The sequence below is a fragment of the Cavia porcellus genome, unplaced genomic scaffold (assembly GCF_034190915.1).
Source record: "Cavia porcellus strain 051 isolate PalLab524CR breed Dunkin Hartley unplaced genomic scaffold, mCavPor4.1 scaffold_9, whole genome shotgun sequence".
Classification (NCBI taxonomy): domain Eukaryota; kingdom Metazoa; phylum Chordata; class Mammalia; order Rodentia; family Caviidae; genus Cavia; species Cavia porcellus.
Genome location: NW_026947492.1, coordinates 87,378,797 through 87,404,913, shown reverse-complemented (window position 1 = coordinate 87,404,913; position 26,117 = coordinate 87,378,797). Strand labels below are relative to the sequence as shown.

The window sequence follows — 26,117 nt, the reverse complement described above, 5'->3', positions numbered from 1 at the left end:
CTATCAATCTTATGCTGTTTTTCTTTGCATCAACTTGCAGCTGTTGAATTGTTATTTCCTGATTCCTTGCTATTTTTAAAAGATCTTTGCTATCCTATTCACTAGCTGCAATCTTGTCTTCAAGGTCTGAAGTTCTATCTTAACTTTCCTTGAGGCAATTTTTCCAACTTTCAGTGGAATTTTTGATTTCTTGTATATCTCTTTGAATCTGCTTCATGTATTGTTTGTTTCTTATCTTGTTCATTTAGAGTTTTCATCTTTTTGCATTGTTTCTCTAATTTTTAACTATGCCTTCTTTAGATGTGTTTAGCATTTCTTTCATTACATTTATTATTTCTTCTTTTTACCTGGGAGTTTATTTCTGATTTGAGTTCTTTTATAGCTTCCTGGAGTTGTTCCTTTATTTCAGTATATCATTTCAGGCATTTAACGTGTATGGATTATATTTTCTTCTATGTACAGGCCTCCTAGGTTTGCGTGAGATGGGCTCTCCCAGAGTGAGTACAAGTGCACTGGAACACACCTCAGGTGCCCTCAGCCTCCAGGGCTCAATAGAGATGGCCAGGCATGACCCAGTAACGCCCAGGGGATCTACCCTGCATTTTTATCTTTAGGTAGGCATTTTCCTGCAAATGACATGGTTCCTCTTGGCTTCATGGCTCTATAATAGTCCACTGTGTATAACTACACTTTTTTTCCAACCACTTATCCGTTGATGAGCATGTTTGCTGTTTCCCCAGCTTGACTACAATGTATCAGACTGCTATAAACATGGGTATGTACATACTGTATTGTATGTAGTAATCAATTCTTTTAGAAATATGCCCAAGGGTAGTATAGGGAAGACTACTTACTTGAGTAGTCTTCATATAGTAAGTTTCTGACTTATGAATGAGTTCTCTTCTGGGAGAACATTCATAAATCAGACTAATTTGTAAGTCCAGTGATGTGTGTCTTAGGCACTTTGATGCAGTGAAAGACAAAACAAAAGCAAACACAGCCACATTCAGTAAAATCCAAGTGTACTGCCCCATTGTGCACCACTGCACTGGGCATTGAGCACATAGCAGCAGGACTGTGGCCACGTCCAGCTACTTCCATTCTCACCTAAACATCTTGATAATGTGAGCTCCTTCCAGATCTGTGAAAGTTTGCAACTGGAATGTAAGTCAGGGACTTGCTATGTTTATTTCCATAGTGGCTGTACTTGTTTACATTTTCATCAAGAATGTAGGATTGCACCCACCCACCCACTCACCCAATCCTCACCAGCATTCACTGCTTTTTGTACTCCAGATGAGGGCTATTCTCACTGGGACCAAGACGAAAATTTAATGTAGTTTTCTTTGCATTCCTCTTAAAGCCAGAGAGGTTAAATAGTTTTTTCACAAATATCTTGGTCACTTAACTTCTTATTTTGAAAACGATTATAGAGTTCAGGCATCCATTTTTTTATCAGTTGCTTTTTTTCTGGGGGTTAATTTTTAAATTCCATATATATTCTAGATATTAATCTCTTAGCAGAAGAACTACAAAGAATTCCTCCCATGCAATGGGTGTCTCTTCACTTCTTCAGTTGTCTCCTTTCACTTCCAGGAGCTTTTTAATGTGGTGTAGCCCCACTGTTTTGTTAATTAATATTGTTCCCTGTGCTTTTGCAGCCCTGTTCAGAAGTCTCTGCCTGTACCTATGGGGCCAGAAATTTTTCCTAAGTCATCTTCCTATAGTTTCAGTACGCCTGGTTTTATATCTAGGCTTTTGAATCATGTTCATTTGATTTTAGTACGTGAAAGATGGTTATCTAATTTTACTTTTTGGCACACAGATCCCCAGTTTTTCCATCACCATTTATTAAAAAGACTTTTTCTTCGAAGTTTTTCTTCGATGACTGCATTTGTTATCTCAGGAAGTGCATCTCGGCTCAATTATTCCTGGATATATTTATCATCTCTAGTCACTATACTCCGTTTAATTTATTATTTTTGTCTACATTTTTAAGAAGAATCTTAAAGATTCCCTTGATAATTTCAATTTATGTAGTCCAAAGGGGTCAATAGACCACTTTGTTCTTTCTTCCCAATGTCACTCACAGTGTCTTTCAAGACTCTTTGTCACAGACTTGATCTGTGGATGTCCTGGAGGATCTGCACCAAGTACAGCTTTCTGCAAAAATAATTTGCATTTCCATCTGCAAGAATTTCAAGGTACCAACTCAGGGCCACACTGAGACAGTATTTACCTAAGTGAAATGAAAACCATTGCTCATAGAAAAACCTGCATACAAATTATAGTACCTTTATTTAGAAGTTAGAAACAACTCAAGTGTTCCTCAGTGAGGAATAGATAAACAATTCATTTACTCATACAACAGAATTGGACCACTACTCAGCAACAGAACGTCTATGAACACAGGAACCCTAGCACACAGACTTAAGTAAATACCTATATACATGAAAAGGTCCATCTATACAACACTCTGGAAAAGGCCAAGCTACAGTTAGAGGACACATCAGTGGATGTTAGAGGGAGACTGAGGGTAAAGAGAAGGGCTGTGTACAAAGGGTATGGGGCCACTTTTGGAGGTGAGGAGATACTTCTTTATCTGACATAACAGGTGATGAAATTATACAAGTTGGGCAAAACTGCACATTGAAAGGAGAAAATTTTACTGCATGTAAACTCCACCTCAGTTTTGTAAAAAAAAAGAAAGGGGGTATCCTGAAAGCTCCAAGTTTCTAGTACTGAGAGATGCTCTTCTGGATTTTATCTCCTCAGAGTATTTTATTCCTCAAAATTTCCCTTCTTCTAAGCATAAAGATGGATTTTTAAAGATTTCTGTTGCATTTGATCCAGAACTTACAGGCATTTTGAATCAGGAAGACTTTGGTAATACCTGCTCTGCCATACTGCCAGAGGCAAAAGTCTATGATTCTTTAAAAGAACAAAACCATCTTAAAACTTAATGGTGTTTTTAGGGTTTTTAATGCCTTTTATCATTGTATCCTCTTGTTTTCATGAAGTACAATAAAGCAGTTATCCTCTCTGTGGACAAAAAGACTAAAACTCAGGCAAGCTGAGATTCATCCTCTATCACATGCACAGGCCTGGTTCTCTAGCTTGAATTAACACAGTCATATTCCACTGAGGGAAAGCAACTCCAGTACCACCTAAGCTCCCCAGCATTGGGAGATAAACGAGGAACTTTCTGAGGATCATTTACATCCCAGATCATCCTGCTGGCAGCACCAGAAGCTGTGTGACCTCTAGGCACATCACTTAGCTCTCTGCTTAATTTCAAAGCATCAGCTTCACAGAGTCACTGTGACAATGAAGTAAGTTAATTCGTGTCAAGCACTCAGAAGAACATGTGGCATATACTAAGTGTTCAATTAGCATCAGGAATTACTAGAGCATGCCTTTCCCAATAAGGTAATTATGTACACATCTCCAGTATTCAAGTTGAGCAATATACATGTGCACACATGGAAAAATATACATGTATGAAATATATATGAACGAATGAGTGAGTGAATGAATGAAAAGCTTACTTTGAATAAGCCATGCTTTTAGTTGCGCTGCCCAAGCCATAAGTTGCTTCGTGGGGGAAAGCTGGTCTCTGGAGGATCTATCACATGCTCATAAATCCTGTGGAGGCAAAGAACACAGTTACAGACATGAAGCAGGGTGAACAGGTCTAAACGCTGCGGGACGGACCTAGGCCTCAGCTGCTGGTGCAGAGAAGGAGCCCAGCTGTGGTGAGTAGCAAAGGATAGGTAAGGTCAACGCAAAGCTCTGTTTCCTGACAGCCTTGGACACGGTATTTAGACCTCTCCTGCTTTTCTCTCACCTCCCTTTCGGCAGGGGAGTGACCATGAGGGAAGCATTTCTCAGTGCCGATTCCAAACAATGAATGTCACACAAACCCTCAAGAAAGTGTTTATGCTTTCTTCAGTGTTATAGGTAACAATGGGGAGGGTCAGAGGCGGTAAACAGGAGTGGAGAAAGCGCGGAGCAGTGGAATGAGGACAGTGACACTCACCTGCCTGGCTCCTCAGCCCATGCACTTCTCTCTCTGCACCTCACTGCTCCCAGATCTTGCTTCTTGCAGCTGCTCATCTCTACAGTAACCTGAGGCAACCCCTCAGCAGCAGGCAGTATCTGTCTACCTGACCCCACACTCAGCCTACAAAGTCTATTCCCTAAAGACAGCATCCAATCAAAAAACACTAATTGATCCCTATTTATACGTCAAAGTTCTATGTGGCCATGAGAAAACAGAGCAAGAGACCAGGCACATAAAATCCTGAGTGAAAATGAGACATTCTGCTGGAAAAAAAATCTTTATCTGAAACATTATGGGCATTTTCCTAATACAAGGCCACAGCTCCAGGATCTGCAGAGATGCCTACTGAGCCTGCACAACAACGGGCTGTCTGAATGGTTCAGCCTTACCAATCTTCAGCTAAGTTACAAGTCTTTAAATCCATATTCTAAGACAGTCCTCACAGATCACAAGCCTCTGTTTTACCCCTGGCAAGCACCTCTCAGCTCCTGAAGCTCAGAGGCTCTTGGAGGAGACAGCTGGAGCCATCTGTACATTTCAGTTCCCCACAGAGCCCTGCGCACTCCTGCTTTCTTCTGTCTCCCCTCAAAGCCCTGCTGGGGAGTCCTGGTCAGGTGCGTCCTAGTTAGGACCACCAATATACCCTCTCGGCTGGGAGGGAGCTTGCTGCCTCGTGCCGGGGTGAAGGATTCCCCCAGTGGATCCCAGAAGCAAAGTGCACAAGAACTTAAGATTGTGCAGTTGTATCAAGGAAAGAGAGGGACTGGAAGCCACTGCAGGTGGGAGGGGTCACACTGCCTCCATCCTGGGGTCTCAGCCACACCCACTGCTTCACCCCACCCCACCCCACCACACTCCACTTGAAATGTGTGGATTTGGGGATGGGGGTTTAGCTCAGCGGCATAAGTGCCTGTCTTGTAAGCAGGCAGTTGTGAGTTTGATCCCCGGTACCGGTAAAAAAGAAAAAGACAAAAAAAAAAAAAAAAAAAGAAATGTGTGGATTCCTAGCAGCAAGCACAAGATACCTTTAGGAACCTGAGACCCACCATATTTTCTCTACCAATTACTTTCCCATTATAAATGGAGACTCACACATAATTAAGGAAAGAATAAGTTTCCCTTTTAAAAACAGGCTGTGTTTTCTTCACAGGAATCTAATATTTTTGTATGTTATAATGAACAATTTTGGACAAAACAGTGTGTCAGAACTATTCTCACATGAGACGCCGTTCCTGACTTCCTTTAAAAAAGGAGTTGGTCCTGACACTGGTGGAAAAACTAGAAACAAGCCATATTTACAGCCAAAGTGAAGTGCAACGTTACAGTAGATCAGCCTGAGAGAATTTACTGCGGTCATCAGCAGTGATGAGTGTGCAGGCTGTGAAACATAGGCACAGACACACCGAATAATTCTCACCGAGAACGTGGAATGCCAAACTACTTACACTGTGGGGATAATGATGCCAAAATTATATTCAGCCTTGAGAAATATAAGAAAGATTTGAGAAAAAAAGAAATCACTGAACTTAGGGAAAGAGGAGAAGAATAATTTTCTATAAGGCTGCTTTACTAATAAATTGAAAACGCTGTCAACCCATTTACCTTAGCTCACATTTTAAAACATTTCCCCATCAGAGGGAGAGCAGTCTGCAGTTCAAAAGCTCTCTTTATGGGGTTCAATACGCTGGAAGATGGGCTCCAAGGGGCAGAGTAGGCTCTAAATCAATGTTAAATAAGTGCATGAGTGAACGAAGCACAAAATAATCAAGAAGATCAACTTCCTACCCGGTCTCATCGACTGCACACATAAGGGCTCCTCATGCCTTAGAAACAGTTGAGGAAGTAAACACCGGAGGTTGTTAACCATCAGCTAAGGCACAGCAACCCAAACACGTGTGTGCAAGTGGGCTTTTTTATTCCTGATGGCAGACATCCCCATCAGAGTCGCCGCCTCCTCCTCCCAAGGAAAATACCCTAGACATTGCTTTCCTGGAAGCCCTGCGGATTCCTTTCAAGAGGCAGTTCTCACAGGGAATTTCACGCAGCAGGCAGAATCAACACAATGGATACAGACATAGCAACAGGAAGAGAGTTTTAAAACGCAGACTTTTTTTGTTTTTTAAGCCCAGAGGGAGGAAATACAACGAGGAGGGAACATCAGGCAAACCCACACTGCAGGACATTCCACAGGATGACTGCAGGTGCCCTGGGACACTGGTGCTTGGGATGCTGATACTGTGAAAGAGAGAGGACGGCTGAAGAACAGTTTCTGATTAAGAGATCAAAGACCCATAAACCCAAGTACAGGAAGGGATCCTAGATCAGACCTTGGGGGCAGGGAGAAGAGTTTTGTGAAAGATATTATCAGGGAAACTGAACCTAAGACCCACAGATCATTTAATAATATTTACCAATGCTCAACTACCTGATTCTGATAATTGGATAGTATATATCTAAGTGAATAGCTTGCGATTTGGAAATAGGCTCTATACTACTTAGGACAGAAGGTTATGGAGTTTGTAACACTCAAAGGTTCAAAACACAGTGTGTGTGTGTGTGTGTGTGTGTGTGTCTGTGTGTGTTAGTACACGGACATACAAAAAAGCACAGTGCTGTTTACAGAGAGAAAAAGCAAAATCTTTGCCGAATACATGATTTTTCTCTGTACCACTCATATAATTTTCCATGAGATTAATTTTTTTTTTCAACTGGGGATTGAACTCGTGATCTCACACTTGCTAGGCAGGTGATTACACAGCTGAGATAAATCCCTGGCCCTTAAAATTATTTTTAAGTAAAAACTCTTCAAAATAGTTTAAAATCCTTAATATATATGTGTATATATATATATATAAACAACACTAATACTGTATTTGTACAATGCAACAAAACAATGCTATCTATCAGCCAGTGACACTGACAGTGTTTCCCTGTCTATGCTTAGTGGGAAGGTGAGGCAGCAAAAAAGGGGAATGAAGGAATTAAGGACTGAAAGAACTCATGAAAGGAACATTAAGATGTTGTTATCATAAACTAAGGAACAGGATCATCGATCCTCCCCAGGTGGGTGAAAGCGCCCCTGCCCACCTGACAAACAAATCTGAAGCTTTGCTAAAGGCAACTGCTGATCCTGAGGCACAGTTCAGGAGCGTGGCTCCTGTCAACAGGCAGGCGGGCTGCGGTGATTACTGCCTACACCGATGTCACCCAAGTCAAGTACAAGTAAAACAAAACGGGAAGTCATAGCGAAGCCAGCGAACTCCTCTGCTGTGCGCTGAGGAAATGGACCCTCCAGCCACAGCATGCGGGCTACTGAGGTTTCCCTCCTCATCAGTAAATGCCTCACTGTTGACACCACCTGAGCCACCGCTCTGGCTCTGGAGATGCACACAGGTGACTTTAAAATGTCCAAGCCCCACCCTCAGGGGCACTGCCGACACAAACGGGCACATGCCTTACACTGCATGCAAAGCTTCAGTGAGCACGAGGAAAAATCAAAGACCGTGCAACCTCCACCTGTCACAACTGGAGAAGACTTCACAGAATGCTCCCTACTGACTGGAATGAGAAGAAAGCACAGCACTCGGGATGAACCAAGTCTCACCCTGGGCAGGTTCCATAGATTGCTTTACTTCATCATCACAGCACCAGCACCTGGCAGGTGTGCCTGGCTCAGCACGGTTACACAGCTTCTCCGTGGGTAAGCGGCTTATGCATAACACCACTGAGATTTGAACTCAGACTCCACAACCTGTGCCATGACCACCCTCCTACACTGCCTCTCCAGGCAAAGGACAGTTCCAGCATAAAACGCTGAATCCAAGCAGCATCCCAGAGAGAAACAGTAAGCACTGGCAGATCACATAGTGACACAGATGTTGTGGTCTTCCCTGGAAGTCTCTTCAGGGACTTACAGACCCTGCAGAGCTTTTACATTGGTTCTGCTCAGTTCAAACTGACAAGCTCTGTGTGCTCTGCTGTGTCCACGTGTCAGAAGCAGGTCCAAAGTGTGATCAATACATGTGATGGATGTTTAAATTTTGTATAAAAGTAGTATAAGCCAGGTGATCATTATGTTCTACAAACACGCACTAATAAAAAAGCAATGGCTGCTTCTGTCTCCTGAGTTGATTCAAAATGTTTCCTATTCATGGTCATTTTGACAATGAGAAAGAAGCAGGAATCACAGAGACCAGGAGCCAATGAGTACAGTGAATGTGGACACATCATAAAGGTTTGATGAGCCTGCCTTTCCTTAAGATGGCCCTGGGCGGCAGCCGGCTCCATATTTTTTATCACAACTCATACAGACACTCACGACAGAGGACTCCAGAACTGCTTCAGAAGGTGGCAAGAACAATGAGATAAGTGTGTTCAATTCAAGGGGTGGGGGATTTTAAGGGAGGTTCATGGAGATGTGATTCTTACTGGAACAATTCCGCAGATTTTAAATATGTGCTGTGTAATTTGATAAGATCTATTTTATTTTCTTTGAAAATGCAAAAGTTTAACTCATTCAAATGTGTGACAATTCCTAATGTCACATACTTAACAGAAGAAAACGAGAAAAAAGTTCATGTGACAAAGCACGTAGCCCATATAATTTTAAGGGCCAGGGATTTATCTCAGCTGACTCACCCTCACCAATCCTATTAGATCTTGCCAGACTTAGTCAATTCATAGGAAAGGTTTCTGGGAAGACGAAAATGTCTACAGGGAGCACAGCCTCCAGTCCTACATTGTTCCTTCAGACTGGGATTAGACAGCCTTTCTTACAGTTTATTTTTATACAAACTCACTTCCTAATGTTACTTCCATACTGCTCACCAACACCATCCCTCCTTGGATAACTCATTAGGACACATTCTCCAGCTCCTCAGACTGTGACACTGTACCTCCACTGCACTGGGGAGCCTCACAGAGGCAAGGCATGGCTGAGTCTCTCCTTCCAAATTTCCTTCCCCGAGAAGGAGGGCTTGGCCTTTGCTAGTGTCAGGACATTTCCTTCAAGTTTGGTCAGCACTTCCTGAATTCTGCTACCATGCATGATCTTGGGTGTCTTGGAGAGATGGTACCCTCCCTGCAGCAGCCCTGCACCTGTTCAGGTGTCTCCTGTAGCAAAAGACTCTCCCTGATCGTCCCACAGAAAGGAGCTCTCACCACCTGCTCACTCTGCATCACTTAGTTCCTCAAAACTGATGAGGTTCCCAAATCATCTCTTTGCTGAGGAACTGTCTCATCCTAGCAGACCGTGAACTCCTGCAAAGCAAGATCCTGTTTTGCTTTGTTTTGTTTTTCAAATCTGCATTTCCATTGCCTTGCCAATGAGGTGACCACCTGAGCAAATACACAAATGATTTCTCTCTATCTTCATAATAGTGGGACTAGGTCAGATACTTATAAAGGCCCTACTAGGGTGAAACTTTATAATGAGCAGCCCACAAAAAGGAGTTATCCAAGACTGGAAAAAACAACTGTTCAAACTCTACATTTGACCTTACACAGTTAATCATGAGGGAAATAAAGTCAATAAAATTAACTGAAATGTGCTAATCCTTTTTCACTGCCTTCCTTCACATGCTCACCTCATGAGACTCACAACAGAAGCTGCACAAAAAGCTCAAGGTAAACTTGTTTTTGCTGTTTTTCACCCAGAAAAGAGAGAGTGATAGCAAGTTGATATCTGTCAGGCAGAGGCTCAGTGAAAACTGCATTTCCGAAAGAAGAAAAGAGAGTCGGGAACTAGAAAATTAATTAGATCAAGTGCATCCTTTTGATCAGTGAAATGATTTGCAGTTTAATGATGACTGCATTATAATCGGCCCAAATTTATCATATTCCCATTGCCTGTCAGATGTAAATAAGGTATTTACTCCATAGCTATCTAAATTATAGTCTTTCTTTGGACAGGAGAAAACCTAATTCCCACTTGCTGTTGTTTCTGAGGTCTTGGGGCTCATTGAGACCTTAAAAAAGATCTGCATGGGAAGAATCATGGGAAATACACATCCGTTAGTATCTATTAGTGTTTTAAAGTATGAATCTTTCATTTCTAATACAATAACATGGAAAATTAAGCATTCTGTCAAAAATACCACCTACTTGAAAAGAATTAACACTGTAGAGGAACAGAAGCACAATTTGAGGAAAATCACTGAATCCAGGGTTCCCACGAGGAATTTTCTCCACAAGGTAAGACCTCTCTTTATTGAGGACTTGTGTGAGAACACCTTTGCTGACAAGTATCCCAAATACCTAAGTGACCTATCAATGAAAAACTTGGTTTTCCTGTTGAATGATAAAAGCCTCAGAGCCCCACACAAACTAATGGCAATGTTGGAACACCAATATTTATGAACCAATATTGGATTTTTATCTACTTGGATGAAGAAAGGGCTCTGTATGGACTCCTGGGTACCTTTCCCAGTTATACAGAAGAATGGTTCTCCAATGTAAATCATGTGAATTGACATGTATTATGCTCCTGTTCAATAAGACCATATGAAGTTGAAATGAGCCCCTAAATGAAGAGGTTTATCCTGGGCTTTGGCATGAGGTAAAGCCAAGCCCTCCCTGAAGAGGAAAATTATAATGACCTTTGTTTACTGGACAGAATTATATCTTCACTACTTTTTAGCAGGTGCTTGCTGGGGAAAGTTTCCTGCACAGTACACAAGCTCATTCCTATCTGCTTTCCCCTCGCTGACACATTGACGGGTGACCTTACACAAGCTAAGCCTTCCTTCTGGCTTTCTGCTAATACAGCATCAAATCCTTTCCCTTGCTGGCCTCTAGTAAATGTGAGTATATCAAAGTTCTTGAGCTTCACTATGAAACACAAAAGGCAGCTATTTGGAGCCATTCAGGTGATCACCAGACACACCCCCCCCCCCCCAGTGGTGAGCTTCCAGCCCATAACTCACCTTACTCTACAGGAGGTTTCCTCAAAGCCTCCTCCCTGAGCCAGGGTGTTTCTCCACCTGTATGCATGGTGAGCTAATTGCTGAATTCCCTTGTCAGGCTGCCTGGTTGTTGTTAATTATTTGCTCACATGAAATGCACAGCTCACAGGGCTTGTACCAGAAGAACCTGAAAGAAACCCCCTAGTGAGAAGTTCTGTTATCCGCTCCTACCAATCTGTTAAACAACTCTAAATGACACTCAACAAATGACAAGATTAAAAAAGGCACCTCTGGCATTATATAGCAGGGAACAGACTGCAACAAAGAGGACAACTCTGCAGATACACAGAGCGTGCACCCAAGCAGTGAGAACTGAGTTCCCAGCTAGATGTATGCTGGGCAGAGAGGAAGGACACCAAGGTTCAGCAGGTTTCCAAACTGCTGCTTTGCAGCTAGCTGTAGAATAAATGCAAAGGCAAGCCAAAAAAAAAAAAAAAAAAAAAAAGTGGGGGGAATGAGATCTGTAAGGAGATGTGTCACAGAGAAGGCCACAGTGTTCAAAGGAGATTGGTAAATGCCATACAGAAGGCTTTGCCAAAGCAGACTGAGACTCATTATAACAGAGAAGAGATAGAGATAGATAGAGAGAGAGAGAGAGAGAGAGAGAGAGAAGGGAACAGAGAGACTTGTGGAACTCTCACTTTTTCTTGCCTACCAACTAAATTTCACTATCTCATTTGGTTCCCACTAGCACATCAAAGGAACTTCCCCTCTTCATCAACATTTTATGTCTCCAGCATCTCCCACAACCTTTACAAATCTTTACTCACTGCCTGAAGTCCCTAATCCAGACATCACCCTAACATGAGTCTGATTGAATCAGAGTCACGTAATAAATTCAAAAATTTGTTCTGTTTAGCAGTTGTTCTTGTGATCCAGTGGTAAAGCAGGAATTAGGCAGCCTTCTTGTATCTGCATGAAAATGTGGAGCTGGTGTGATGGTTTCAAGCATAGCAAATTTAGTATAAAACCATCAGGATTAAAGCAGATATTAACAGAGAAGAGCTAGGACCAACACAAATAAGAACCAGCTTAGCATGGAGAAATGAAAGGTTCCATGCTTGGGGTAAGAGTTTCTCAAAGACAAGATATGAGATCACAGACACAAATATTGAAAAACTCTATCACAGAAACACATTTGGTCAGTACTGACCTAGGATAAGGCTATCACAAGGGATTGTGATCTTAAACTGTCTCCAGGGAAGAAGGCAATTATCTCATTTTAATCTGACCCAATCTGCCCAGAGATCACACATAGCTTTGGGAACTTGGATGATAAACAGACACACTTCAGCACAAATCAGCAAGATGGTGAGGGGCTCATGAGTCAGATGAATGATGAATGCTTGAAGGAACAGAGATGCTCAGTCTGAAGAAGCAAAGCAAGATTAAGGGTGGTTATGATAGTGTCTTCAATATGTGGAGGACTGTTTTCTAGAAGGATTAAATGTGCTCATGTAGATTACCAGAGTAATCCAGCTCGTGGGAACTTTCGCCCTGACCTGGGGACCGAGGCCAGTTTCCTACCGGACCCGGGGACCAGGCCAGTTCAGAGACTGTAGCAGCTGCGGCTGGGAGCTCTGCCCAGCTTGCAGGAACTTTCTCCCTGACTTGGGGGACCAGACCGGCTCCCCACCGGACCAGAGACCAGGCCAGAAGGGTGAGAGCTGTGGCTGTTATAGTGGATTACATTTATTGACTTACATATGTAGAACCACCCCTGCATGCCTGGGATGAATCCCACTTTGTTGTGGTGTGTAATATTCCTGATGATTTGCTACATCATGTTTGACAATATTTTATTGAGAACTTTTGCTTCTGTGTTCATTAGGGAGATTGGCCTGTAATTCTCTTTTATAGTTGGGTCTTTCTCAGGTTTTGATACTAGAGTAATGTTTGCTTCCATGAATGACTTAGGAAGAATTGCTTCCCTTTCGATTTCATGGAAGTTTGAGGAGTGTCGGCAGTAAGTTTTCTTTCTATCTCTTGTAGAACTCCACAGTGAAACCGTCTGGGCCTAGGCTCTTCTATGTAGGTACAGACTTAAATACATTTTCAATTTCATTAATAGAAATTGGGTTATTCAGCAGTTTTACATCTTCTTGACCCAGCTTTGGTACTTCATATTTTTCTAGGAATCCATTTCTTTGTTATTGAATCTATGAGAGTAGAGGTTTTTGAAATAGGTGTTGATGATCTTCTGTATTTCCACAGAATCTGTAGTAATTTCACCTTTTTCATTTCTTATTACATGAATTTGAGCTGCTTATTTCCTCTTTTTAATAAGGTTGGTTAGGGGGTTATCAATTGCATTTATTCTTTCAAAGAACCAACTCTTTGATTCATTGATTCTTTGGATTGTTTTCTTAGTCTGTGTTGCATTGATTTCTGCTCTGAGTTTTATAATTTCCTCCCTTCTTTGGTTTCGGGCTTGACTAGCTCTTCTTTTTCTAGATTTTTGAGGTGTAGCAACAGGTTATTTATTTGTATTCATTCTTTTTTTTTTTTTTTTTTTACAATTTTTTTTTTTTTTTTTTTGTCTTTTTTCGTTTGTTTTCCTGAGGTGGGAATTCGGTGCAATAAATTTTCCTCTGAGGAGTGCTTTCATTGCATCTCACAGATTCCGCTAAGTTGTATTCGTACTTTCGTTTGCTTGCAGGTATTGTTTAATTTCTTATTTATTTTTTCTGTGACCCACTGATTGCTCAAGCGTGTATTATTCAATTTCCATGTGTTTGTGGGGGTTTTGCAATTTCTTTTATCAATAATTTCTAATTTCATGGCACTATGATCTGATAACATGCATGGGATAATTTCAACTCTTTTGCATTTATTTAAATATGTTCTGTAGGTTAGTATGTGTTCTATTTTAGATAATGTTCCTTGTACCACTGAGAAGAATGTATATTCTCATGCTGTTGGATGGAGCACTCTGCATATGTCTATCAAGTCCATTTGTTCACAGGTGTGATTTATTTCTGTTTTTTCTTTGCTAATTTTCTTATGGGTTGATCTGTCCCTTGGTGTCAATGGTGTGTTAAAGTCTCCTGTTATATAATTGTGTTACTGCTAATTTGATTTTTCATTTCTATTAGGACTTACTTCACATAGCTGGGTGCTCTGAAATTTGGTTCATGTATATTTAAGATAGTTATCTCTTCCTCTTTAAGTTTTCCCCTAACCAGTATGTAGTGATCTTCTTTATGTCTTAGGATCACTCTTGGTTTGAAGTTCACATTATCTGCAAACAAAATACCTACACCCACTTTTTTGTTTCATTTGCTGTTGCATGAAGTATTGTTTTCCATCCTTTGACTTTCAGTCTGTGAGTTTCTTTTTGGGTTACATGTGTTTCTTATAAACAGCATATGGTTGGATGTTGTTTCTTGATCCATTCTGCCAGTCTGTTTAATTGGTGAATTGAGTCCATTTACCTTGATGGTTATAACTGTTATATATTGGCTTATTGTTGTCATATTATCTTTCTTCTCTTGCATCTTTATCTTTCCAATCTGTTTAGCTGTCTATCTTGCTTAGTGGTTTTTTTCTTATGTGTATCTAGACTATCTTTCAGTATTCTTTGCAAGGTTGGCTTGGTGTTCATGAAATTTTTCAGGTGTTCTTTGTCATGCAAGTATCTTCCTTCTCCATCCATTTTGAAGGACAGTTTTGCAAGGTACATCAGTCTAGGTTGAAAATCATTTTCCTTTAGGATCTGAAATACTTCACTCCATGCTCTTCTTGACTTTATTGTTTGTGTTGAGAAGTCTGCTATGATTCTGATAGGCTTTCCTTTATAGGTGATCTGTCTTTTCTCTTGGACAGCTTTTAGTATTGTATTCTTAAGTTGGATTTCTGGGATGGTGATTATTATCTGGGTGTAGTTTATTTTGGTTAAGGCTATTTGGAGTTCTGTATGCTTCACTAATCCTAATGTCAGTTTTCATTCTCATGTTTGGGAAATTTTCAGCTATTACTTCTGTGAATAGCTTTTTGATATCCTTTGTGTTGTTCCCTTCTTTTTCATTTATCCCTAATAATCTTGTGTTGTTTTTCTTTGCATCATCTTGCAGCTGTTGAATTGTTATTTCCTAATTCCTTTTTAAAAAGATCTTTACTTTCCTGTTCACTAGTTGCAATCTTATCTTCAAGTTCTGAAATTTTATCTTCACTTTTTTTGAGTTGGTTTTGACAACTTTCAATGTAATTTTTGATGTCTTGTATATCTCTTTGAATCTTCTTCATGGATTTTGTTTCTTAAATTGTTTACTCAGGGATTCTATCTTTTTGTTTTGTTCCTCTAGTTTTTTAACTGTGTCTTCTTTATATGTGTTCATCCTCTCTTTCATGACTTTTATCATTTTTTCTTTTATCTGGGAGAGTATTTCTAGTTTGAATTCCTTTAAAGCTTTCTGGAGTTGCTTCTTTATTTCAGTTGCTGTTATTATAGGTATTTCAGGTGTATGGCATATATTTTCTTCAGTGTACTTGGCTCCTAGGCTTTCTTGGGTTGGCTGGAGGTTTGAGATTGCATTTTGGTCTTTTGTTTTGTCATTTTCCTATTTTCTGTGTTTCAAGTGTTTTTCTAAGGCTTCCCCTGGATGTGTTGGAAACTGTCTCCTATGCCCTAGGCTCCTGAGACTGAATGAAGGTTCCTGAGCATGATCTAGTAAGATCCGCAGGCCATCCCATGCTACCTTCAGTGTTCCAGGTAGCTAGGCAGGCACCTACCCACTGTGGATGATGGGCTAATCTCTCCCTGGGCAAAGACCAATGCCCTGGAACTCACTTCACCTGCTCTTAACTCCCGGAATTGAAGATGGTTGCTGGGGGTAATCTACTCAGGCTTCAAAGCCTCCCAAGGCTAGTCTAGCATGGCTGGGCTCTGGGTGAGCCCTTGGGCCCTGTGAGCAATGATTTTTAACACAGTCTCCTGGGCTCTGGATAGGGAGTGGACTCACCCTAGCCACCAGATGAGTTTCCTGGTTCCTGGTTCTGGAGAATGTTGCTGGACATGTCCTGGGCAGGCCTCAGAACACTCTTGGCACTTCACTGATTGCATGTTACACCAAAAGCACACCACAAGTGTCAAACTGGGAAGCTCTTCCTCTGAATCTTTCCTTGAGTTTTATTGAAAATGCTAATTGCATCTTATTTTGTAAGTTGCTGTCAAAATGTCTGATGCCAACCCGAATTTCTTTTCTTTGTAAATGACAGTCTTTTTGCCCTGAGTTCATGAAGTTATTTTCCTTTTATTTAAAATACAATTTGCTAGAATACATACCAGAGTTGAATTTATAAGTCAGAGTTTCCTGACTGATGACTGATTTGTTCAAAATGTGGATTTAGGTTTTCTTTTATATTCTGGTATGATAATATTTTACAGTTATTGAGGTGTAGTTGTATCTCAAAGGAGATACAATTGATCTATTTAAGTTCTATACTTCCATAGATTTTGATACATTGCAGTATCACTTTTAACCATAAGATATGTGTAACAAAAATGTTACCATTTCATTCACTTTTAACTGTACAAATCAGTGAGACTGATTAAATTCACAATGTTGTGCAACAATCACCTTCATTTATTTCCTAATACTTTTTCATTATACCAAGCATAAACTCTGCAGTCAGAAATAATAATTCTATATTCCCCCTCAGTCCAAGCCCCTGCTGAACACAGTCTGCTGTTTCTATGACTTTGCTTATTCTAGATGCTTCACTGAAGTGAAATCATGTAATTCTCACCATCACTATCATCACCTCTTTATCCCCAGAAACTAGCTAGAGCCTAACACAACAAATGCTGACTGGGTAAGGTACCTGTTTTCCCAGTTGTAATAGCATTAAAATAGACTTATTTCATTATCTCAGCATTGTATCAGTCAGCTCTACTGGTCACTGTACTGGTTGTAACTTCCATGTAAGACCACAAGCTTCTTAGAAATATAATACATATTTACTTCTATATCCTCTGTTTCCTATTATCCTGAATTTTAAAATGGAAAGAGAGGAAAACAGGCTGGACCAAACCTTTTTGAAAGATGGTAAATATCTGAATCCTCATCTGACCTTCTGGACATGGTTTTCTGTGTCAGAACATAGATCTGAAGAGAAACTCAGTGCTACCTTCTGAGACCTTGCCTTTTCCTTCCCATCAGCAAGATTTTAGTGTAACCACATCCAGCTCCAACTGCTGAACTAGAGACCTGACTCAGTCATCTAACCTGTCTATAAAAGGAAGAGGTGAGAGGTGCCTCATACGTTTTATGTGATGTCAAAATAAAATCATGTTTATAAACCAATGGCCAAGAGTATTTGCTTAAGGAATGGTAGCTCTGCTCTGAGCCCTCCACTCCATCCTACCTGCTACCTAACATAAACCACTTCACTATCCAGGTACAACCAAGGAAGAGGCCCACAGTGTTTCTATCCAGCCCAGCAGCAAACCCGTTTTGTTCCTGTTGTAAAATATTCTCACATATATCCTCCTGGCCCTGCAAGCCATCTGCCTCAAGTGACTCCACTGCTTAGCCATTTGGTGGCATGCAGAAAACTAAGTCCATTTTACTTAGTTTTATTTTTATATGGTCTGGTTTGGTTTTACACCAATCACGTATATAATGAAAGTGCATAATAATTAGTAACAAAGGATACAAGGAAACAATGCGGCATAATCATTCACTCTTTCCTCGAATAGATATTTATTATCTACCATGGTACAGGCACAGTATTAAGTTCTGGAGAGTCCCAGTCCTCTTAGAGGAAGATAGAAACAGAGGAAAGCAGAAATGGGGAGAAACAAATGTGTAACAGCCAAACAAACACAGGAAATAAAGATGCAAGGAAGACATTGAAGATGGGGATGGAGAACAACATGCTGGGAGAGTTTCTAGGTAGACTCACAGTTCAGAAGACATTTGAACAGTACCTTAAGCAAAGAAGGGAGCAAAAAATGAGATCAAGGAGAAAATGATCTTAGGCATTGTTATGCTTTGAATTTAAATGCCCCCCCCAGCCTCATGCAGTCAGGGAGGTGGCTGAGTCTAGCTTTTGTGATTGGTTTGTTGTCTAGCAAGTAGGCTCGGCAGTGTGAGTGCTGCACCCACCCAGGTGTAGGGAGTCCACATACAATATAAGTGAGGGGAGGAGGTATGCTTTTGCCCTGTTTGCTCTTGTTGCTTGCAGCCACCTTAAATGGTTGCCCCGCAGCCATGCTATGCTGCCTTGGAGCCAGCTGAGTATGGACTGAAACCTACAAAAACTGTAAGCTAAATAAAGCATTCCTTCCTTCATTTTGGGCATCAGGTATTTTGTATCAATAGTGAGAGAAAAGTAACCGAGACAGGTATGGGAAAATGCTCAGAGAACACCAACACTCAAGGAACAAGGTTTCCTTGGGGTACAGTAAGCGAGGCAGACAGTGGCACAAGATGAGGTGGGGAAAAAGAAAGGGGCTAAAGCACCTTAGATTCATAGGCTATCCTCAGGCTCAGTCTGCTGCCTTACACAAGATGAGAAGATTTGGGGAGTTGTGAGTAGTGGGCTGACATGATCTAATTTGGTTGATGGGTTAAGTACAGATCAGGAACCTATTTTAACTCAAGGATAATAGCAAATGTGAAATCAGGAAAACCTGTCAATCACTGATGATTACACTGAGAAGGCAAAGAATAGTGAGAAGTGAAAAATTCCAGGTCTTTGGTGTCCCCATGACTCAACCAAGCCTAATTTTCAAGGAGGAAGTGACCAATTAGGTCAAACACAAGTGATAGGTTCAACAACATGAATTGGAGAATTAACTCTCAGAATTGGCCATGTGGAGATCATTAGTAAAGATGATGTTTACCAGCTATTTCCAGAAATTTTGCTGTAAGGAAAAGCTGAGAAACGGAGGCGGAGATTGGAGAAGGAGATGGGAATAGAAAGTGTAGGAGCTGTTTGACTTGGTTCTTGTTGATAGGATGCAAGAGGAAGGGAAATGGATGAAATAAGTGCTTCAGAAGAGAGGCCCCTGTCTCAATTATTTTTCTCTTGTTGCTGAGACAAAATATTTGATGCCCAAAATTAGGGAAGGAAAGGTTTATTTCTTAAAGTTTTGGAAGTTTTAGTCTGTACTCAGCGGGCTCCAAGGTAGCATGGCATGGCTGAGGGGCAGCCGTTCACAGCAGCAAGAGCAAAAAAGCAAAAGAGGAAAAAAACCACACCTTCTTCCCACCCTCACACTGTATGTTGGCTCTGCCCCTAGGCAGGTGCAGCACTCACACCACCAATCCCAGCACTGGACAACAAATCAATCACAGACACTAGATTCAGGCACCTCCATGGCCACATGAGGCTTGGGGGACACCTACAGACAAATCATAGTACCCCCCCCCCACACACACACACCCACACACACACAAAGGAAAGTGGTGGCTGGAAAAAGGATGGAAAATACCACAGTACTGGAAACGCAGGATCCATAATACAGAACCAGGCAGGTTTTAATTGTTTCTTTCCTTTGGGGGAGGCAGGAAGTAAGTTTATCAATGGAGTGTGAGGAGAAGGGAGAAGTGTAGAGTACGAGGAGACATAACGAATTGTAGAGTGGTTACCTCACCAAGGAGAGGGTGTGATGTATTTGAAGTCACACAGGCCTGGGCTTCAATCCCATGTCTAATCTACCACTTATTTCTGGGACCTTACAGAAGCCAGACCTCCCTGGTCCTAAAACCTCACAATCAATGGAAATGAAAATGCCTTAAACATATCTGCTCCCACATGTCATGGAGTTGTTAAAACACTTAAGAAACAATACTTATTCCTTTTGGATATCTGAGAATCTCCCCTGTATGTATGTATTTGCAAGCAGAGAAGTATCATAACAGATATGTTGTTCTTTTTGCTTAAATAACCTGATTATATAAACAGGAAAGAAATTTTACAAAGAAACTTATCTCCCAAAGGCACATCATATTCTCTCCCACACAAATTCTGTGCATTTCTCAAAGCCAACTTGATGCAAATTAATCATCCAGAGACCATCAAATTCAGTTTTCTTACTTTTACAAGCAATGCCTGAAAAAAAGAAAGTTTTTGCCACAGGACATACAGAATTTTGTGGCACAATTAGAACTCAGTTTTTCTCATCTGCTATTCAGGATTCACTTCATTTTATTTCATAAATGTTTCTTTCTCTGTCTCTCTTTCCTTCTCTTACTGCTAACAAGATCAGCATCAATGATAATGAAAATTTTTACTATATGCCACACAAATCTATATGCTTTCCATACATTATTTTAATTAAACCCATTATGCAGGATGAAGTGTGTGTGTGTGTGTGTGTGTGTGTGTGTGTACACGTGTGTGGTGAGGATCTTGCACATGCTAGGCAAATACTGCACCACTCAGCCACACTCAAGCCCTCTCTTTAAAAAAAAAAAAAACACAAATGATAAAATTGTGGCCCAAGCAACTCTGGAAAATGAAGAATCTATATAAGAACCCAGCCATCCAGATCACCTCTAAAGCTTGTCCCTTGATCTCTTGCTTCTCATACCTTCCTTTAATTTCCAGTAGGAATTAACTGTCTCACGTCAAAATTCAGTAACCATTGATCTCTACCTTGAGTCCATGAGGATTGTGGGCCTTATGGGTTTTTTTTTTACCTGTTTCTTCAATGTTGTGGAAAGAATATGAGCCTTTATCAGGTCAAACTCTTCTCTCACACCCAACAGAGGCACCTATGCTTTGCAATCCTTCTCTCATTTACAAATCCATTCACCCATTCAGCAAATTCTACTGCACATCTATTCTGTGCCAGGCTTTGGCCATGTGTCAGGGATACAACATTAAAACCAAACAAGTCCATGGTGTAGACATTGTTCACTGGGTGTAAGAGCTAGGACTGAGGGACAATGAGACACATTCTATACCGCATACCATGCATTGAGCAAGATAATTTACACACCGATGAGTCCTTCAAAGGCTGTAACAGGGCATCACAGATGCATGTGATAAAACAGTGACTTGTAGTGCTATGCCACATCCCTCTGGAAGCTCAGGTACAAGGCTTTCCAACACAGTTTCCAACATAAATGCCTCCAGAGTGAAATGACCACAGACACAAATAATAGGATTTACCCTTGCCAAATACTGCGCTTTTTAAATATCAAGCAACAAAAGCTCAAGGATTGGCCTTTTCAGGATGTTCCTTGGCATCACTGTGACAATTTCCTTTTTTCCAATCATATCAATACATCCCCCAAAGGTCTCATCATGGAATGCAACCTGACAGAGGCCAGCTGCATCACGAAATGACCCATCTAGAGCTAGACAAGACCTCTACTGGGTTCCTGAGGTGTGGACCCTGTGAGCTTGGGGGAGCAGGGAAGGAATGGCCGCGGGCTGAGCTTTGGGGCTGGATCTGGAGGATCAGGTCCTGTGGAAGGTGAATCTCCTCCACTGTGCCAAGAGAGCAGGGGAGGATGCAGAGCCCTCTGGGGAGACCTGCATGCTCCAGCCTCGGAGGCTGACACTTTCCCACTGCCCATTTCAGCCTCTCGTCCTCGTGTCCCAGTGCTAGAAACTCTTTCCTCATGCACAGGCCACCTCCAGTTCACATGAAAGTTGCACATTTTTCGTTCTTGGTGAGGAAGATAAAGGCAAGAATTTCTGACCTCATTTTACTGAAGAGAAAACAGAAATTCAAGATTCAAGAAACCACAAGGCCTTAAGAAACATACCCAAGGACAGCCCACAGAAAATAAGAAAAGCAGAGAGCCATCTGTTACAGTCCTGGATCTGGACAATAGTCTGTATTGAGACTTGTTCATCTGAAAAGAGAAGGTTCAGTTCAAGAAGTAACATAGACAAGAAACTGCAAGGAACAGATAAATGCCAAGGAATGGTGTGGCATGCCACAGTCTGCAAATAGTTATGAGGATTGGAAAGCTCTTATATTCCCAAATATAAAAGGGTAGGAACCCACAATGCACAGCCTGATTAGAACCTTCTCTCAATGCACACAGCCAGCTCAAAATGACCCCACAGAAATGCGGTTAGGGGAGAACTGTCCTATCCCTTTCTCAAATCAGGTGCCAATGAAATTCACAAGAAATTCAGACAGCCTGCTAGGATGCAGAGCAGAGGAAAGAAGGGAGGAGACAGGATATTTGGGATGAAGCAGTCAAAGGTACCTCACATGCACCTGAAGGCTTTTTACAGCATGTCACCCTGCCTTTCCTCTGAGTGACCACTGTGACTTAGTTAAACATGTTTTTTTTTTTCTTTTGAGAAAGGTGGCGTTTTACTTAATCTCAGTGGTTGATCATCTTGCAAGTCCTGAGTTATCTTTCCCATGCAGTGTTTAGCGAGGATGAGTTTTGGAGTTATGCTCAGAACCCTAACCTGCATGTTTAACAATTTTGTGAATATTGTGAAGATTGTGTTCATTTTCATCTTCAGACTACAAAGTTCCCTTAAATGGAGCTTTAAACCCATCAGTAAAGCTGGATTTCAATGCTGCATGACTCTAACTTTGGGAAAGTAAAACAGCATCCCAACAAACTATCCAGAATCCAACTTGCACTTAGAGTGTAACAGGAAAACAAAATCATCAACATACCAAGATACACCAAGGAGTCAAGAACAAAAAGATCACCAAAGCAAATTTGGGATCTCCTCTGCTGGTGAAGATGCTGTGGGTGGTGAATGGCAGGGTAACTTGGAGGTTCTGAGATCAGCAAGAAGGAAAAAACCTCCAAACAAGTTACCAAAATGAACAAGTATCAAAGGCCAGACATTGCTGGGTCATGAATGCAAGTGTTGGGCTCCTCAGGCAAAGGTAAGCAGGAGGCCAGGTGGGATAAAAGCTACAGTCCACAGTGGCATAGGTGGGCCTGCCAGCGTGTGTTCCATGGAATAGGAAGCTGTGTTTAAGCGGCCCATGGAAGGGCAGCTGCCACAGGCAGACAGGTAGAGGCTGAGTTTCCTAAAGTGACAGCATTGCAGTACCCACCCCTGCCAATACAGTGAACAGAGTCTGGAGTCAGGGAGCAGTCTGGCCTGCTGGATCATGGCCTGAGCTTTTTGAAAATGTTTTGATAGCAGGAACAGACATTAAAAATGACTCTTGATTCACCAGATCGTGGTGGTATTTGTTCTGCTGATACCTGCTGCTCTACTCAGGTGAGCAAGAAAAATCGTCATGATCAAATCTAGAAACAGCACTATCATAATGGCATCACCATGACACTTACTAACAAATCCCAGGGCTGAACTACTGTTATGCTGGGGCACACACTGCTGACAATCTACCCCACAACCACTCCACCCTCTTTGCTCAGAGCACCTGTTTCCTGGATAAGCAATATACTAGCACTACCAAAGAAAGGATGAGCAATCATTGATATTCGTGGAAACCTCTGTTCCCTTTGCCAGGGAAAAACATCCACAGACAAAGTTGAGGAGTCAGAACAGAAAGATGCAAAGTACCTTTTCCCAGTCACAAACTTCACAAACTTACTCCAGGCACCTCATTCAACTGTCTCATTTAAGTATATACACTGTATATCCTTTCACATATTCTGATCATTTCAGCCATTATTATTTGCAGAAGTGTGGCTTATCTCATCCTTGTGCATTATCACCTTTACTTCTCCAAATCCCACAAATGAGGCACTATAGTACCTGTCTTATGGCTGAAGCTTAAAAAAGTAAGTTTTGTTTAAAAGTCTAGGATTGGGTGGATTTATTTTTGAATTCCACAAAATCTGTAAGGGTATTACATTACCAATACTGCTCAAGCTGCTGAAAAAAACTGAAAGGCACAGAGTATTCCAAACTCTTTTCTGGAAGCCAGTGTCACTCCTAAAACCAGATAAAGACCCAACTTTAAAAGAGAACGGTAGGCCAATCTCTTTAATTAACATAGATGCAAAAATCCTCAACAAGATATTAGCAAACAGAATGCATCATATTATCAAAAAGCTGATACATCATGATCAAATAAGTTTCATCCCAGTGATGCAAGGATGGTTCAACATATATAAGGCTACAAATGTGATACATTACATATACAGGAGCAAGGTTGAAAAACACATGATCATATCAATAGATGCAAGAGATTTTTAAAATAAAATCCAACACCTCTTCATGATTAAAAACCCTGAAAAAAAACAGGTCTAGAAGGACCATCCATGAATGTGATAAAAGCTATCTGTGACAAACCAATAACCAGCATCATACTAAATAGGAAAAACTAAAAGCATTTCTTCTAAAATCAAAAACAAGACAATGATGTCACTTCCGCTCTCCAACACAGTTCTTGAAACATTAGCCAGAGCAATTAGCCAAGAGGAAAAAATAAGAGTGATACTTACAAGAAAGTAAGAACTCAAATTTTACTATTTGCAGATGACATGATATTCTATACAGAAGACCCAAAGAACTGCACCAAGAAACTCCTGGAATTAATAGTCAATTTCAGCAAAGTAGCAGCATACAAGACCAAAACCCAAAAATCACTAGCATTTGTGTATACCAAACATGTATGGGATGAGAAGGAAATTATGTAAACAGTACTAGTCACTATTGCTTCAAGAAAAATGAAATACTTAGGAATTAACCTAACAAAACAAATGAAAGACCTGTACAAGGAAAACTACAGTACTCTGAGAAAGGAAATTGAAGAGAACATCAGAAAATGGAAAGATGCCCCTTGCTCCTGGGTAGGCAGAAACAATACTGCCAAAATGGGCACATTTCCAAAACTGCTATTGAGATTTCATGCAATCCCAATCAAAATACCAACAGCACACGTTACAGATCTATAGAAAGAAATCCTAAAATTCATGTGCAATCAGAAGAGACTCAGGAGAGCAAAAGTAACTCTGGACAATAAGAGCAAAGCAGGTAGCATAGCAAGACCTGACTTTAAGCTTTACTACAATGCAACAGTGATAAAATTGACATGGTACTGGAATAGAAACAGACACTGGATGAATGGAACAGAACTGAGGATAAAACAACCTCCCCAGACATATCCAGCTATCTGCTCTATGATAGAAGGTCCAAACCATATGCTGGGGGAAAGACAGCCCATTCAACAAGCGGTTTGGGAGAAGTGGTTTTCCATTTGTAGAAGAATGATACTGAACTCTTATTGCTCACCATATACTAAATTAAAATAAAAAAGATGGAATATCTAAACAGTAAAATGGAAACAGTAAACCTTCCATAAGACAAAATAGACAAACACTTGACACAGGAGTAGGAAAGGAGTTTCTCAACAGAATCTCGATCACACAGGAAATAGCAGCAAGAGTCAACACATTGGGTTATAGCAGGTTAAAGAGCTTCTGCACAGCAAAGATTCAGTCAGAAGAGCGAAGAGACTGCTACAGGATGGGAAAAACTTTCCAGCTACTCCTCAGACAGAGGACTAACATCTACAATATACAGAAAACATTAAAAATCAAACCACTTAAAATTAAAGGTCCAGTGAAGAAATGGACTAGAGAAATAAGCAGGGACCTCACAGAGGAAGAAATATATGAAAAAATGTTCAACATCTCTGGCCATAAAGAAATGTAAATTAAAGCAACATTAAGATTCCATTTTACTCTGGAAGGTGAACATTAATCAACAGCAAATTCTGTGTGGTTGTGGCAAAAAAAGAACGTTTTTACATTGTTGATGGGAATGTAAACAAGTGTAACCATTATGGAAATCAGTACAGAGATTTCTCGAAGAATTGAAACTAGAAATTCCACATGACCCAGCTATCACCCTGCTAGGTACCTTCCCCCAAACAGCTAAAATCATCATACTTCAGCAATATTTGCTTACTATGTTTGTAGCAGCACAATTTGTAATAGCTATATCCAGGGACAAGCCTGTGTACCTACCACTAGGTGACTAGATTAAGAGAAAAGTAGTATCTAAATATAGTGGAATACTACTCAGCTATAAAGAGGGGCAAACTTGAGGCATATGCAGGAAGATAGATGCCTCTGGAAAACACAATGTTGAGTAAAATAAATCAGACACACAAGATTGGATACTTTAATATATCCTTCAGTTGAGTGAGGCAAAGTACAAGCAAAGAA

General features: G+C 40.9%; 1 pseudogene; it reads right to left on the bottom strand.

The window, feature by feature from the left end:
• Nucleotides 1-26,117, bottom strand: part of LOC100728572 (protein kinase C-binding protein NELL1-like) — a 609,835-nt pseudogene that overhangs the window by 409,753 nt on the left and 173,965 nt on the right.